The sequence below is a fragment of the Mercurialis annua genome, linkage group LG3 (assembly GCF_937616625.2).
Source record: "Mercurialis annua linkage group LG3, ddMerAnnu1.2, whole genome shotgun sequence".
Taxonomy (NCBI): domain Eukaryota; kingdom Viridiplantae; phylum Streptophyta; class Magnoliopsida; order Malpighiales; family Euphorbiaceae; genus Mercurialis; species Mercurialis annua.
Window position 1 is genome coordinate 62,502,241 of NC_065572.1, and position 18,995 is coordinate 62,521,235.

The 18,995-nt window shown below is 29.7% G+C and overlaps 2 long non-coding RNA genes across 2 annotated transcripts; both read right to left on the reverse strand.

The window, feature by feature from the left end:
• Positions 1–6,189: 6,189 nt before the first annotated feature.
• LOC130015228 (uncharacterized) lies at positions 6,190–8,340 on the reverse strand. Its single transcript, XR_008790305.1, has 3 exons — positions 8,085–8,340; positions 7,928–8,005; positions 6,190–6,249 (listed from the first exon to the last, which is right to left on the reverse strand). It is a non-coding gene; the product is annotated as an uncharacterized LOC130015228 (long non-coding RNA).
• Positions 8,341–12,817: 4,477 nt separating this feature from the next.
• LOC126672098 (uncharacterized) lies at positions 12,818–15,365 on the reverse strand. The gene is made up of 4 exons (XR_007639237.2): positions 15,219–15,365; positions 15,062–15,139; positions 13,311–13,383; positions 12,818–12,909 (listed from the first exon to the last, which is right to left on the reverse strand). It is a non-coding gene; the product is annotated as an uncharacterized LOC126672098 (long non-coding RNA).
• Positions 15,366–18,995: the final 3,630 nt, after the last annotated feature.

Below are 18,995 nucleotides of genomic sequence, written 5' to 3' on the forward strand. Positions count from 1 at the left end.
ACAACTTATCACTTCTTTAAAATAAAATCCTATCACTTTTTAAATTTAATTTTTATCTTGATTTTCATCCTATTTTCTCTCCACTTTCTCCATTTTCTCTCTAAAAAACTTGTTTTGTTTGTGGAAAGTATATTTATCTCTATACTACAATATTTTTCTATATATCATGAGCATATTTTCGTTCAAACTCATCAGCATCACTAGCAATATGATTATGAATATTATCAAATCTAACGTCCCCATTACCAACTCCACTAAAATTACTCACATTTTTATGCACATCATTATCTTCAAATTCTAAAGACAGTCAAGAAATATTATCCACCATGAAGGAATATTCCCAAGTCATTGTTCTTTACCTCCGGTAACGTTCGTGGCACTGCAGAATTTACCTCTTATCCCACTTCTCATTATTAGCTGACCTTTTTTTTATTTGCTTTTCACAATATCTTTTCTATCTAGATCTTTGTTTTATTTAAAGCTTTATTAAAATTGAAATTATGCAATTATCTTTTATTAATTAGATTTGATCAACGATAACTGGTAAGGTGATTGATTGGCCACAGAGGTACAATTAATTAGTAAGCAGTATTTTTTTGAAAATTCAGTTTTTAAAAGTATTACTTATTTTTGAATTTATTTTATTAATTTATATCGTCCCTTAACTTTTATATTTATTTTGAATAACAATGAAGATCATGAGACGTTGAAGAAATCTATTGAATTGCAACTGCAGCTAACAAGAAATCAGAGTGTTACATGTATTAAGGAAGAAAAATGTTGATAACAACTGTACTTGAATTTACAGTTTGCAGAACAGTAGAATTTAAATTTTTGCTGCAATTTTTTAGATTCTATAAAGAATGTTCAAATATATATTATAATAAATAAATAAAATTATTAGTTTATTATGTTCAATATTATTTATTTATTGGTTGATGTATTTTGTTTGTTTTTATTTTAATATTAATGAATGAATTGTATGAACACTCAACATCTATTATAACGCAAGAAAACTAATTACAATAGAACAATTATGATAGTATTGTGCAAAATAATGTCAAATGTTTAAGTAAATAATAGTGCAAAAACTATTAACCAATATTGATAAATTGATAGTGGAACACTTTATAAATATTATTACATATGGTGTTATAATAATACTTAATAAACGTCATTAGAAATATTCTAAAATGTTGCTATAAATTGCTACAAACATTTGCACTAAATGTTATTTAAACACCTAACGACACCGGCTAATGTAACATTCTAATGATATTTGTGAAAAATGTTAATATAAATTTTAAGCAACGCTTTTTTGATATTAAATTACATTTATTCAATGTCATAATATATAATTTTTGTTGTAGTGTTAGGACTGTGCTTGGACACTAATTTTTTTTCCAATCCTGGCTCGGGCCCGATACTAAAAAAACCATGCTATTTTATGGACGTGTTCGAGCTTTCATTTTTTGAAGTTTCTTATATAAGTCTGAAAAAATCCGGCCTGTACCCGCATATATAGAGTTTAAGGGCTGAGTTTGGATAGAAAATATAAACTCCGGTGCCAGACTTAATCTTATTTAAAAATTAGTAAAGCACGTCTAGCCCGGTCTGGGCCCAGCCCATGAACGTGTCTAATTTTTCATGATGATTAAATGGAACAACCCATGATATTAGGTTGTAGAATTCTTTACTATAAACTTGAACTTTCTTCTTTTAAAGTGGAATGGTTGAATTAGAACAAATAACGACTCTTCATATTTAAAATATCCCTTTATATATTTTTAATATTGTTGTCCTTTTTATCCTTTACTTTTTATTAATGGTAAACACAAATATAAAAAAATTAATGATATGTATAGTTTTAAAGTACAATTAACAATTGAAAAACAAAAAAAGAAAAAAATGTTTTAGATCTTCTTAATATGTGTAACAAAGATTTTCTAAATTGGATAGAGTAATTAATAATTATAACGGCCAAACAAAAAAAACATAAGAGCTCAGCAGGTAAAATATGAAATGCCATTATTAAAATAAAAGGAAAAAAAATTCAAATAGCATATAAGCATTTCATGTAATAAAGTTTCACTACGATGAAAAGTGTAAATGAGTGAAATCGTTAATCCTAAAGAATATGAGTTGTTAAATTTCTAGAATTAGAAAGTGTTTTTTGGTTTGATATCTAAATAAAGGATCTTATGTGTACATTTTTCATAAAGATACACAAGTCCTTTTCCTATATCAAGAATTATTTTATTTCTCTATATCAAATAAAAAGCTTGGTTTTGATGGAATATCCACTTGTCTAATACTACATTTTGCATGAACTATAAAACAAGACTCATGTGAGATTTATCATCACAAAATACAATCAATTTTATCAAATTGACATATGATGGATGCTTTCAATAGATTAAATTTTAACAAAGAAAGATTTAGCTTTGCTTAAATCTTTTATATACCTCAGTGCTATCTTGGTTCCATCAATTAAGATTCCTTCATAAATAGTGTCAAATCCTCCTTTAAAAAGAACTCTGAAAAAATTGTCTGTAAACGAAATTAATTCACATAGCAAAATTTCTATAAGCATTTTCTGTATTTGATCCAAATAATCTTTATTGCTATTTTTTTATTACGTGCCCAGATTACAACAATTTATATAATAAAAAACAAACCAAAAATAGATTCGAGGATGGACCACGGCTCTTCTCTTTCCAGTCGTCTGGCGCAAATGAGACATTTTATAACTTTAAATATATTGTCGAATTATACCTAATTATGCTATAATTATTATCTTTATGGCTAATAAAAATACCTGATTTGGCAAGTAAGTTGACCCAACAAAATTAATATAAATTGCAGCTTTACAAGAACAACTCTTAGAAGAAGCCAACTTGCATGTCTTTAAATCTACATTTATGATGTCTGGATAGAATGAGAAATACCATGTATCATGGAGCAGTAGGAATCCGTGATTTTGTGAATCTTCACATTACAAAGGAGAAATCATATAACATCCAAGATCAGGTTTTTTATTATTTTTAGAGCACATGTCACACCTTAAATGATCTAATTTTATATTAATTGAATGTGTTAATTTATTATGGATTTTTGATTTTGTCTATTTTTGATTTTGTCTATTTTGTCTACCTCAAATATAACGGTTTCTCAAAAAAAAATTGTAGTTGTGTATTTAAATCTTATCATTTCTATTATTTTTTCATTAGTTCTAAGCTATCAAACTATTATTTTCTTATTGTATTCTTTAGGTGTCCATGCTCTTTCATTTTCTTTCTCAGTTTCATAAATGATTATTTTCTTTACTAAATTTGTAGTCATGTGCTATCTTACATTGTTGTTTTATTTTATTTACTTGTCAAATACTGAAACGTTTGATTGCCCATATCCAAATCTCTTTATTTCTTGGAAAAATATCCCGTCTCTTTAGGACTGGACTCGGACACTAATTTTTTCTCCCGATCCTGGCTCGGGCCCGATCCTGAAAAAAGCCTGCTATTTTATGGGCGTGTTCGAGCTTTCATTTTTTAAAGTTTCTTATATAAGTCCGAAAAAGTCCGGCCCGGATCAGACTCGTATATATAGATTGTAAGGGTTGGGTTTGTATAGAAAATATAAAGCCCGAACCGGGCTCATGCCGGACTGGATCTTATTTAAAAACTAGTAAAGCACGTCTAGCCCGGTCTGGCCCAGGCCATGAACATGTCTAATTTTCCATGATGATTTAATGAAACAATCCATGATATTAGGTTGTAGTATTTTTTACTATAAAATTGAACTTTCTTCCTTTAAAAGTAGAATGGTTGAATTGGAATGAACAACGGCTCTTCATATCTAAAAAGTCATATTATATATTTTTAATATAATTTTTATTTTTAACATTTTTTTTATTAATGGTAAATATATACAAGAAAATTAATGATATGTATAGTTTCAAAATACAATATACAAAGGAAAAACAAGAAAAGAAAAACAATTGTTTTAAATCTTCTTGATATGTGTAACAAGAACTTTTTAAATGGAATAGAGTAATTAATAATTATAACCAAATAAAAAAAACATTAGGACTCAGCAGGTAAAATACAAAATGCTATTATTAAAATGAAAGGAAAAAAATAAAAATTCAAATAGCATAAAAGCATTTCACATAATAAAGTTTCAATAAGATGGAAAGTATAAATGATTGAAATCGTGAATTCTAAAGAATATGATGTCTGGATAGAATGAGAAATACCATGTATCATTGAGCAGTAAGAATTTGTGATTTTGTGAATCTTCACATTACAAAGGAGCAATCATAGAACATCTAAGATCAAGCTTTTTTTTTAATTTTTTTAGTGCACATGCCACACCTTAAATGAACTAATTTTGTATTAATTGAATGTTTTAATTTATTTTGGGCTTTTGACTTGGCCTATCTTGTATATTCCATTAAACTCTATCTATCTAAAATATAACGATTTATTAAAAAAATAATATTAAAATTGTTATTTAAATCTTCATATTCCTCTCATTTCTTCATTAGTTGCAAACTATCAAACTCTCTCAATTTTGCAAATGTTTATTTTTTTATTAAATTTATAGTCATGTATTATTTTATGTTGTTGTTTTATTTTATTTACTTGTCAAATGCTGCAAACTTTGATTACCAATATGCAAATCTCTTTATTTTTTTTTGAAAAATACCTTATGTCCTTAGGGCTTGGCTTGGAGACTAATTTTTTTGTCCCAAGCCCGGCCCTTGCTCGATCTTGAAAAAACCCTGATGTTCTATGGGTGTGTTCGGGCTTTCATTTCTTGCATAAACCCGCATATATAGAATGTAAGGGCTGAATTTGGATAGAAAATATAAGCCCAACTTGATTCAGGCCGGATTTGGTCTTATTTAAAAAAGGGTGATTACAAAAATACTTCAAAAACTATAAATATTTATCAAAAAATACCTCAAATACTGAAAATTTATTAACGTAACTAAAAATTTCAAATATTTATTTTTTTTACTTCGCAGTTGCAAACAGTTTCAAAAAACACAATTTGAAACTGTTTTACAAAACGTTTCAAATACAGTTTCTAATAGAGTTTCAAAGACAGTTTCTAATTAGGTTTCAAACGGTTTATAACCGTTTTTTAAAAAATAAGTTGAAACTATTTTACAAAACGTTTCATATACAGTTTCTAATAGTTTCAAACGGTTTCAGAAAATAAAATAAAATTTGAAATATTTATAAATCGTTTCAAAGACGGTTTTTAGTTGGGTTTCAAACGGTTTATAACCGTTTCTTAAAAACTAATTTGAAACCGTTTTAAAAAACAATTTCGATTACAGTTTTAAAAGGTTTCAATGTCACGACCCAATTTCATGAATCGTGACCGGCGCTAGGGTATGGGTATGGTTGTACCAAAACCCGTAGCAAACCTCGCGGAAATCAGATAAACATTTAACCTGCAGAAATTGCTCGGGGGCAACCGAGACTTCAACCTAAGTCTATCAATTTATATTACAGTTCTAATATAAATAAATTAAATATATGAAATGTTCAACAGCATGCCTTAAACATAATAATAAAATATTCCAGAGTAAACATGCCAATAATAAATTGTCGATCAAATCAACAATCCCAAAGTGTAATAATAAGTAATGTATAAACTAGTTCTACTGCGGTCTAAGAGTTCGAAAACAGTAACTAGTTTAAATAACATAAAAACCTCCGAAGAATAAAAGAATCGGAGTGGACCAGCTTTCAAATCATAAACCTGGAAAATTTGGGAAAACAACGGGGTCAGATATACTGAGATGAGTTCGCAATACTATTTACATTTATTAAGTTTAAAACCCTTAAATCAAAACAGTTTATACTAATATAATATGATTATGGAAAACAGTATTGAAAAGATCCCAGCGTAAGTATGACATAACATACTGAAAAATAAACCCAGAGTGGACGGGAACAAATCCTCGTCAAATTACCAGCGTAAGTAAGACCATAGTCTGCCGTTTTCCAGAGTACTTACCGGTGCACACAGTCTCGATACAAGCCTATCGAGTAGCTCGTTTCAATCCAGTTCCATAATCCGTAAAAACAGTTCAAAAGCATTTATAATATTAAAATACAATGCGGTACTTAATAAAGCGGTAAATAGCACTACAAACTCACTGCTTGCTTATCCACGTGATCTTGACAAACAGATAACCCTGCGTAGACTCCGAAGTACGAGCAGTCGACGGGTCTAAAATAATAAATAGGTTAAAATCCGAACGACCCCTAACTCTAAGATTACTAGACACCACGTAGGACTAGCACAATTAAATAACCAGATGAATCACAGAGAGACACAATTCTCAAATAAATTATAATGCAGTAAATAATTCAAGACTATTGAGTTCGCACTTAAATCCAATCCGAAAATATTATTAAAATAATATTTAAATGATAAATAAAATCCATTTCTCAAATAGTGGGTTAGCCAAGTTTCTTAAAACTACTAAGCTAAACCCACATGTCAGTGACCCAAGTCCAAACCGACCCAACTGATATTTCAGAATTATAAACCACAGTTTATGATTTAATATTTAATAAAAATATTGATTAAATATCAAAATGAACTCAATAACTTGAAACCCAAGTAATTATAATTATCGGCAAAATATCTCGAACAATTAAATAACAGAATAAAGTTAAAATATCACTTTAGCCCACTAAGCCAAAAATCTCAAATTATTAATTAATTAGTAATTGATAATAATTATTTATCAAATTAAGTGAATTCCCCAATTCTTGTTTAATATAGTCAATTATAAAATCACATATAAACTAAAATAAGATTTATAATAATTTATATATTAATTCTCAAAGAAATTTCAATTTATAAATAATAATAATATTAAACCGCTAAATGAATAAGTCGAAATCAATTTTCTAATTTAATATTACCCGAGTAATTATAAATTATTGATTAAAAATATAATTATCGATCTACGATTATAATTATAAATTAATTTCTATAATAAATAAAGTCAACATTATTCTTAGATTTAAATAATATTATTGATTAGTAATTTAAAATTACGACAATTGAATGTCCGGTTTTAAATTGATAATTAACCAAATTATTAATCTTGAATAAACAAAATATATTAACAAGGCATATAAGAATGATAATTAACTAAATTATGCCAAAAGCCAACACCAATAGCACACACACTAACCAATCAAATTCAAACTTGTCCACTGCCGCCAATCAACAACCAAGACACCATGAAATTAAAAAAACAAAACCAAACCTTCCAACCAACTTGCATTATATAAATACAGTAATTAAACACGCAGAAGGCCAACAATTATCAAAGAACTCAACTTATAACAGTCATATGTCAAAAGCTTATCTCAAGTAATCATCAAACTAAAAGAATGAGAAAAATAAAAAGGCAGTCAAGTCATTCCTCAAAACAACGATGCTTGCTAACCAAGAACAGAAGATTGGACGATTAAAAGAATCACAGTGATAAGAAAAACCATGCACAACGCATGACAGTAGACGGACCCAAACAATCGCGACTTAAGACGATCCGAGAAACTCAAACCAGGCAACAACCACAAGAACATTTATAACACTTAAATGACACATGAATATTACATTAGCAAGCAAACCACCGATCGACCGAAAACAGTTCATGAGCAACAGAGCAAGTATATTCTAAAACGATAAAACGACGATGAAAAAAACAAATCTTAAACCTTAAAGATTCAGCCACAAACTCGCAACCCATGAGATTATAGACATCAAACAGCAAGAATCAAACCAACAAACATGCCTCAGAGATCGGCAGCAAGGAAACAAAGAATCACAGTTAAGAGCAAATTATAACGGTGAGACGATGGCGAATGTAACGGAATCAATTACGTACCGTTAGGCAAAAACGAAGTTGGGAATCGTAGAGGCGTGTGTCTACCACCACTAGGACGAGACGGATCCAAATTTAACGCTAAAACGAATGAGAACGATCCAAATTACGGAGGTGCCGTTTAAAAGCTCAAAACAGAAATTTAAGGACAAAAGCTTACCGAAAACACAAGCACTTGGAGGATGAATTACACCAATAGATTCAGAGGGAGAGGGCGGCTAGGGTTTCAGTTTAAGAATGATAAAATAATTAAGGTTGAAGGAATTGTTTAAAATAACCTAAATATAAGGAAAGAATAAGGGATGAAATTTGCAACAAATGCGGTACTACAACTCCCTCAATTTGAGTAGCAAACATAGAGTAAAAGAAAAGGAAATGGGCTAAGTATAATTTGTCCATAAAAAATTGAATGGGCCATTAAATATAAGTGAATAAAATAATAAGGAGATGCATGGCTTATTTTGTATGGCAATATATTTATCTTTTTCTTTTCTTTTCTTTTTGAATAAATAATATAAATATTTGATATATTTAATTTAATAATAATAGTAATAAATTGCTTAAAGTTCGACGGAATGCACTAAATTATAATACAAATTTAAAAATAATTTAAAAAAATATAAAAGAAAAATATGGGTTATTACATTCTCCCCAACTTATAAAAAAAATTCGTCCTCGAATTTATCATAACCAAAATAATATAAAGTTAATTATAGCACGTATAAAATCACACGTGACTCAAAAATACGGAGCAACGCGTCTATATCGGAACGAAAGAAACAAATACGCATAACAATTTCCGATTTCCAGAAACACTTTACGACCAGGTGACAACTCAACGAAAACAAAATACGAACCACGATATTCAACTTAAGCAGAACTCAACTGCAATCTCGATAGGTTAAACAAACTCTCACAAAAAGATGATTCTGCCACAATTAAAACTGAGGAGAGTTAAAGCGAACAAAACATAATTTAATCAAAACACGCTGAAATATATAGGGTGTTAAACTATTCCCAACTTATTAAAATACGACTTCGAATTAAAAACTGATTTGAAAACTCGAATGATTACCACACGCATGCGCGGAAAAAATTTCTGAGATCAACAGTTTGGTACCTCAAACGACTTCTCAAACACCACGCGTGAATGAACTAAAATTTATTTTCCAACCGGGAATAACCAACACGCTATACGAGAAAAATTTCAAAAATTATAGGCTCAAATCTCAAAAACTACCAAAGCAATACTACAAGTGTAGAAACGAATCCCGAAATTCAAATCGTAATCATACGAAGCCAAACTCCAATTCTAAAATCCGATACACACAGACACTCTTATTGTAATTAATCTTACATCACTTAACGCCTAAGCACTATATCACTTAGTGGTCACAACACCAATTATCTCATATGAAAAGACTTAACAGCAAAACAAAAAGCCATTCTGGTCGAATATGCTCTCACAAAATAACGACGGAAATTAAATACCACTATAATCGTCTCGGTTCAACTAACTAAGACCAGTACGACAATATCACCAACTTTTCGAACTCAGACGTAAGAAGCACACTAATTTCTAAAGAATACATAACTTAAACTCCTGACAACAAAATCTTTTATCCTAAAAATTTATTTTAAATTACTAAAACCTCGAATCCTACCGGAGATCATTAAGATCAATCTTAATTAATCGGTTTATTGGTTATGCTCGAAACCAAATTTTATATAAAAACGCTTTCCGCGAACACAATTATATAATAACGCAATCCACCTTTAATTTGAAATCACTGGTACCTCAAATTTCATTTTCACTTTCAACCGTAAATAATTAACCCGTTGAAAAATCCTTTTATTTGTAAACTCATCAACATAATAAAATACTCTCAATTTGAAATCATAACCAAACCTTACTTTCAAATAGTTTCATAATTTTTTTTAAAATCATTCATTTAGAAAAACTTAAAATCCACTTTTAAATCAAAACTGATAAAGTTTCATCACTTCTCAAAAAGTTAAAATTTTCACAAATAAGAATTTCTTTATTTACAAAAAAAATTTCTATATCGGTATCAAAACCTTTTTGTACAGAAAATCGAATCTGTAAAAATAAAATTCCTTTTAAGTCTTTCAGTGTAAATAAACACGCATAGCATAACCAATTTTCTTAAATAAAAAATACTCAAATTATATACTATGAGCTGACAAAATTCTTTAATCCGAACTCAATATTTTCCCGCACTTAACACAACTAAACCTCGAGTACAACCTTATAACCATAGTTCCTATTACAAAACACTGATACTCCAAAAATATAAAACAATTCCTTACCATACAATTTCTCCTAAATTACAACCGTCGTCACAAAGTATTTGTCTAGTTTCCAACCAAAATTTCAAAATCGTTTGAAATTTATCAACTTTTTAAACACCATTTTCACGATATGACTCGCGAGTTTATAAAAACATTTTTCTTGAAAAGTTTCACTGGTAAAATTTATTTTACATAATTGTGCGCCAGGGTGATGACAGCTCTCATCACCAAAGAGTTGCATTCAACCTTAATAATTTAATGTCGTGATGAATGTTCTAAATGAATGTATCAATTATTTATTTCTCTTTTAATTAATGATCATACTCAATGTTCAATGCAGTTTCCTATTCGTGGCATGCATGTTCATGACATGTCTGGGCACAGTTACGTGATAAAAAAAACATTCAATTTCTTTAAGAAGTTAACATTTGAAATCAATTTTTTTTTCTTCGAAATATTTTCTAGACATTACACTCTGTGAGACGTGCACTCGTCCATCTTGATATATTTATCCACCTCCATTATCTAAGTCCACCAATCGGAATCGTCATTAATGAATTCTCTCACATCAACAATGGAACTAAAATTTTACATAACAACGAATTCCACCTCGAACAAATTGAAGATTTTCCAAAGACAACAAAGCAACACGACCGCCTTCACAGCTCCACTATCAGTTTTGGTATATCACCGATCTACTAATTAAAGAGAACACCAGTATATTACTACACCGATCAACCTCAAACACAGTTTCCACATTCTTTTTCAGAATGTCAAAAACCGAAAGATTTTGATACTACAATTTATCACAAACGAGCCCGACGTAAAAACGCATAACGCTCGAAATTTCCACGCACGAGGCAAACACTCACGAGAAGAATTATTCCACCGATGCTGAGTAATATAACTCATATCGCCTTCCTCAGACCAGGACAGATTCAGAATTCGAATCTGCAAAAGCTCTTGATAATCGCTCCTCAAATTTAATGATAAGAAAATCAATTAGTTCGATTTCCACGGTCAAACGCTAGATCCGGCTAAAATAAAAATAACATCAAAACTAATCGCAGGGTAAAAGAAAATGAAGGTTCGAATCGCACATCGACACCAATACAAGAATTAAGGCAAAGAAAACTAGCGAGGAATACTCTCACGTGCTACTCCACACAATGAGGTCAACGAGGACAAAAACTGATATGGGTTAACTTAATCAAACACGAGATACAATGATGATAACATAGTAATATATATCAAGAATTAATCACACAACCGAAAATCACTAAAGCATTTTGCAGTAAAACAACTCTCATTAGGGTAGATAACCAAAATAATATCAAAAGATTAAGAATTCAACATCTTATATGGTCAACGAATTTCTACCGACATGGTGACAATTCAAAACAACCCGTAATTGATGAAAAATTAAATCATACAATAACATTTTCAACACATCAACTTAAATCAAAATTATACCAAGTTAGACGTAACATTTTAATTTTTTTTTAAATATAAGAATTTCATTTTCTTTCAAAATAACAACCATTTTCCAATCCTTAGTCAAATGTAAAACTTTGAAATAAACGGATTTCATTTTACTGGCAAGATACTGAAAATAATATTTTAGGGTGTCGTGTCCAGACTGTCCATTTGATTTTTTTTTTTGCGTTAAAACACAAGTTAGGCAAAAATAATATCCTTAAGGTAATTTAAAACCAATACGTGGCCAACAACGTAATTCACAAAACGTGAAAAAGATTTTCGGTCAAAAATCATTTAACCCAAAACAATGTCAAAGCCTAACAAATTTTTTTTTTTTTGAAATCTAAGTTCACGGCCAAAACCAGAAATATTGACAAAATAATTTAAAGTCGACGACGTCATTAAAGTATAACAATCAAAATATATCACCCAAGTTAAAAACAACATCATTAATATATGGCAATTAACATCATACCCAAGTATGACATAAAGAAAATTACCAACATAATATTTCCCGAGAAATCAAAAGCAATTAAATCACCCAAGTGAAATAACATCAATATAATAAATTAAAAGCATCAAATCAAAGCATAATTAATGACTGACATGACGCAATCCTATCGGTGTAGGCAGAAAATTTTAAAATCAAAAGATGACGTTTCAAAGAAAAGACATGAACCTAATTCCGCAGTAGTACCTATGACTCAATAACGACCTAACAGAGTGAACACATAGCAAGCAAATGGCCTTGGTGTGAAACCAAAGCTCTGATACCAAGTTTGTCACGACCCAATTTCATGAATCGTGACCGGCGCTAGGGTATGGGGTATGGTTGTACCAAAACCCGTAGCAAACCTCGCGGAAATCAGATAAACATTTAACCTGCAGAAATTGCTCGGGGGCAACCGAGACTTCAACCTAAGTCTATCAATTTATATTACAGTTCTAATATAAATAAATTAAATATATGAAATGTTCAACAGCATGCCTTAAACATAATAATAAAATATTCCAGAGTAAACATGCCAATAATAAATTGTCGATCAAATCAACAATCCCAAAGTGCAATAATAAGTAATGTATAAACTAGTTCTACTACGGTCTAAGAGTTCGAAAACAGTAACTAGTTTAAATAACATAAAAACCTCCGAAGAATAAAAGAATCGGAGTGGACCAGCTTTCAAATCATAAACCTGGAAAATTTGGGAAAACAACGGGGTCAGATATACTGAGATGAGTTCGCAATACTATTTACATTTATTAAGTTTAAAACCCTTAAATCAAAACAGTTTATACTAATATAATATGATTATGGAAAACAGTATTGAAAAGATCCCAGCGTAAGTATGACATAGCATACTGAAAAATAAACCCAGAGTGGACGGGAACAAATCCTCGTCAAATTACCAGCGTAAGTAAGACCATAGTCTGCCGTTTTCCAGAGTACTTACCGGTGCACACAGTCTCGATACAAGCCTATCGAGTAGCTCGTTTCAATCCAGTTCCATAATCCGTAAAAACAGTTCAAAAGCATTTATAATATTAAAATACAATGCGGTACTTAATAAAGCGGTAAATAGCACTACAAACTCACTGCTTGCTTATCCACGTGATCTTGGCAAACAGCTAACCCTGCGTAGACTCCGAAGTACGAGCAGTCGACGGGTCTAAAATAATAAATAGGTTAAAATTCGAACGACCCCTAACTCTAAGATTACTAGACACCACGTAGGACTAGCACAATTAAATAACCAGATGAATCACAGAGAGACACAATTCTCAAATAAATTATAATGCAGTAAATAATTCAAGACTATTGAGTTCGCACTTAAATCCAATCCGAAAATATTATTAAAATAATATTTAAATGATAAATAAAATCCATTTCTCAAATAGTGGGTTAGCCAAGTTTCTTAAAACTACTAAGCTAAACCCACATGTCAGTGACCCAAGTCCAAACCGACCCAACTGATATTTCAGAATTATAAACCACAGTTTATGATTTAATATTTAATAAAAATATTGATTAAATATCAAAATGAACTCAATAACTTGAAACCCAAGTAATTATAATTATCGGCAAAATATCTCGAACAATTAAATAACAGAATAAAGTTAAAATATCACTTTAGCCCACTAAGCCAAAAATCTCAAATTATTAATTAATTAGTAATTGATAATAATTATTTATCAAATTAAGTGAATTCCCCAATTCTTGTTTAATATAGTCAATTATAAAATCACATATAAACTAAAATAAGATTTATAATAATTTATATATTAATTCTCAAAGAAATTTCAATTTATAAATAATAATAATATTAAACCGCTAAATGAATAAGTCGAAATCAATTTTCTAATTTAATATTACCCGAGTAATTATAAATTATTGATTAAAAATATAATTATCGATCTACGATTATAATTATAAAATAATTTCTATAATAAATAAAGTCAACATTATTCTTAGATTTAAATAATATTATTGATTAGTAATTTAAAATTACGACAATTGAATGTCCGGTTTTAAATTGATAATTAACCAAATTATTAATCTTGAATAAACAAAATATATTAACAAGGCATATAAGAATGATAATTAACTAAATTATGCCAAAAGCCAACACCAATAGCACACACACTAACCAATCAAATTCAAACTTGTCCACTGCCGCCAATCAACAACCAAGACACCATGAAATTAAAAAAACAAAACCAAACCTTCCAACCAACTTGCATTATATAAATACAGTAATTAAACACGCAGAAGGCCAACAATTATCAAAGAACTCAACTTATAACAGTCATATGTCAAAAGCTTATCTCAAGTAATCATCAAACTAAAAGAATGAGAAAAATAAAAAGGCAGTCAAGTCATTCCTCAAAACAACGATGCTTGCTAACCAAGAACAGAAGATTGGACGATTAAAAGAATCACAGTGATAAGAAAAACCATGCACAACGCATGACAGTAGACGGACCCAAACAATCGCGACTTAAGACGATCCGAGAAACTCAAACCAGGCAACAACCACAAGAACATTTATAACACTTAAATGACACATGAATATTACATTAGCAAGCAAACCACCGATCGACCGAAAACAGTTCATGAGCAACAGAGCAAGTATATTCTAAAACGATAAAACGACGATGAAAAAAACAAATCTTAAACCTTAAAGATTCAGCCACAAACTCGCAACCCATGAGATTATAGACATCAAACAGCAAGAATCAAACCAACAAACATGCCTCAGAGATCGGCAGCAAGGAAACAAAGAATCACAGTTAAGAGCAAATTATAACGGTGAGACGATGGCGAATGTAACGGAATCAATTACGTACCGTTAGGCAAAAACGAAGTTGGGAATCGTAGAGGCGTGTGTCTACCACCACTAGGACGAGACGGATCCAAATTTAACGCTAAAACGAATGAGAACGATCCAAATTACGGAGGTGCCGTTTAAAAGCTCAAAACAGAAATTTAAGGACAAAAGCTTACCGAAAACACAAGCACTTGGAGGATGAATTACACCAATAGATTCAGAGGGAGAGGGCGGCTAGGGTTTCAGTTTAAGAATGATAAAATAATTAAGGTTGAAGGAATTGTTTAAAATAACCTAAATATAAGGAAAGAATAAGGGATGAAATTTGCAACAAATGCGGTACTACAACTCCCTTAATTTGAGTAGCAAACATAGAGTAAAAGAAAAGGAAATGGGCTAAGTATAATTTGTCCATAAAAAATTGAATGGGCCATTAAATATAAGTGAATAAAATAATGAGAAAATGTCATGGAATCCCTCAAAAATTGAAAAGTTTATGTTAGTGACCCATGATTTCATTTTTTGCAAAAATCTCTCAAATTTTAAAAAAACTTTCCATGCCTACCTTTTTATAATTACTCTTCCTATTTTATCCCTATAGTGTATTTTACCTATTGTGTTTTTGTTACACTCAATAATTTCCCCATTTTTTATAAATCAAACCATTGGTCGGAATATTATTGACCGGACCATTTCCGGTCAACGGCCGGTCAACGGGAGTCACGGCCGGTCAACGGAAGTCAACGGCCGGTCAACGGAAGTCAACGGCCGGTCAACGCCGGTCAACGGAGGTCAACGCCGGTCAACGGCCGGTTGACATCAGGTCGGACCATTGCTGGTCGGACCAACAATGGTTTGTGGTCTAACCATTTTTAATGGTTGAACCAATGTTGGTTAGATAATTAAAAATTAAATAAAACACCATTTTGTGGATAAGGGGATTTGAACCCTTGCCCTTTTGAATGAAAGACTTTGTGCTTTACCATCAAGACAAGGCCTTATTGTTGTCAATGTTTGCTCTATATGATATATATATAACTGATTATAAATTTAAATTAATTTATTAAAATGAAATTAGTTCTACAATACAAATTAAATAAAATATAAATATCTAATTAAATTAAATTTACTATAAATATAATATTAAATTAGTCTGATTTAATTTATTTATTAAAAAATTACATAATAAAAAAATAAAAATATTTATATTTCACTTTTTATTCATACATGAGTAAAACTAGTAAGATTTTTCACTTGTTAAAATTGAAAAATATATTTTGTTTGTTAAAATTAATAAATATGGTGGTTCGGTGGTCGGACCGAAGTGGTCATGGTCGGATACGTGGTAGTGGTACCCGTCGTGGTGTGCGTAAACTCAATATCAACTCAATGTCAACTTCATTATTTATACTACTAAAAATAATTTATGAAATGAGATAAATTAATAGTAATTTGAATTAAACTATCTAAGGTTTTATTAAAATGAACAAAAAAATAAATTTAAAATAAGTGAACTGAATATCAACTCAATATCAACTTAATGTGAACTCAATATAAACTTAATTTGAACTCAATATAAATTTAATGTCAACTTAATATCAGCGCAATGTAAATTTAACATTAACTTAACGTCGACTCAATGTCAACGCAATGTAAACCTAATGTCATCTCAATGTAAACCTAATGTCAACTCAATGTAAACCTAATGTCAACTCAATATAAACCTAATGTCAACTCCATATAAACCTTATGTCAATTCAATGTAAAATTAATATCAATATGAAGTAATTTTTTAGTAAATTGTTTTAATTTTAAAATGTAAACTAATATTAACTCAATGTAAACTTAATAAATCAATGTTGACTGAATATGAACCTAATGTCTACTCAATGTCAACTCAATGTAAACTTGATATAAACTACGTGTCAATTCAAAGTAATTTTTTTAGTAAAATATTATAATTTTAAAAATTAACTTAATATCAACTGAAGGTCGACTCAATGTCTACTTAATGACGACTCAATGTAAACCTAACGTCAATTCAATATAATCCTAATGTCAATTCAATATAATTATAATATCAACTTAATGCAAACTTAATAACTCAACGTTGAATCAATGTCAACTCAATGTGAACCTAATGTTAACTCAATCTCAACTCAATGTGAACCTAATGTTCACTCAATGCCAACTCAATATAAACTTAATAACTCAACGTTGAATCAATGTCAACTCAATGTGAACCTAATGTTCACTAAATGTCAACTCAATGTAAACCCAATGTTCACTCAATGTAAATTTGATATAAACTACATGTCAATCCAAAGTAATTTTTTTTAGTAAAATATTATATTTTTAAAAATTAACTTAATATCAACTGAAGATCGACTCAATGTCTACTTAATGACGACTCAATATAAACCTAACGTCAATTCAATATAATCCTAATGTCAACTCAATATAATTATAATATTAACTCAATGTAAACCTATTGTCAATCTGAAGTAATCTTTTAGAAAATTATTTTAATTTTAAAATGTAAATTAATATCAACTCAATATAAACTTAGTAACTCAACGCTGACTCAATGTCAACCTAATGTAAACTCAATGTCAACTCATTGTAAATTACATGTCAATGCAAGATAAATTTTTAATAAATTATTATAATTTTAAAAATTAACTTAATATCAACTCAATTAACTTATATAATCTATTTTGAGTTTTTGTCGAGTTGATATTAAATTAATTGTGTTTGTAATACATTAATATATAAAATCTATTTAACTTAGTTTACTTTAAGTTAATATTTAATTTACACTACTATTAATTTAATTAGAGTAAATTTAATTTAAATTTTGACAAGAGTAATACTTTATTAGTGTTTTGTAATATATATCATTTATAATCAACCATTTTAGTAGGTTATATTTAGTTTATATGCTTTTTTATACATTATTAAATAGTACATGTATTAATATTAAAGAGTAAATAAAGACAACAAGCATGTCTTGCCTTGGTGGTTAGGCACATGGACAAAGAGTGAGAGGTCATGGGTTCGAATCCCACTAAGAGCAAAATTATATTTTATTAATTCTTTTAAAATCTCACCACTACAGTTGACCGCCGCTGACCGGGAGTTGACCGCCGCTGACCGAGCTGACCGGGCGTTGACCGCCGCTGACCGGGCGTTGACCGCCGTTGACCGGGCGTTGACCGCCGTTGACCGGGCGTTGACCTCTGTTGACCGGTCGGTCGGGCCGGAATTTGACCGGTTGTCGGTTGTGGTTGGTTGGTTGGTCTAACCAAACCCATATTTGCCACGTGTCAACATTTTATTGACTAAAATATAGACCAATGAGATGTTGCCAAATAGTGAGGACAATATTGTCTTTTTTTTTTAATTTTTGGTTATGAGGGATTCTTGAAAACTTTTTTTTTTTTTTTGGGAGATTTTTGCCAAAATCAAAATGGTGAGGGAAAAGTGAAACACTATAGCACTTTTGAGGGATTTGTGTAAAAAACCCTAAAATAATAAGGAGATGCATGGCTTATTTTGTATGGCAATATATTTATCTTTTTCTTTTCTTTTCTTTTTGAATAAATAATATAAATATTTGATATATTTAATTTAATAATAATAGTAATAAATTGCTTAAAGTTCGACGGAATGCACTAAATTATAATACAAATTTAAAAATAATTTAAAAAAATATAAAAGAAAAATATGGGTTATTATATTCAATTTTTTTAAAATAGACATCTTTGAAACCATTTATAATACAGTTTCAAACAGTTTGAAAAAAAAATCGGAATATTTTTACAAATTTTTTCAAAGTAAAAAAATAAATATCGGAGTAAAAAATAAATTTTCAAAAAAAAAGGTAAAAAAATAATTAATCAAAAAACGGAGTATTTTTTAATTATTTTTTAAAAAGAAGTATTTTGTGCAAA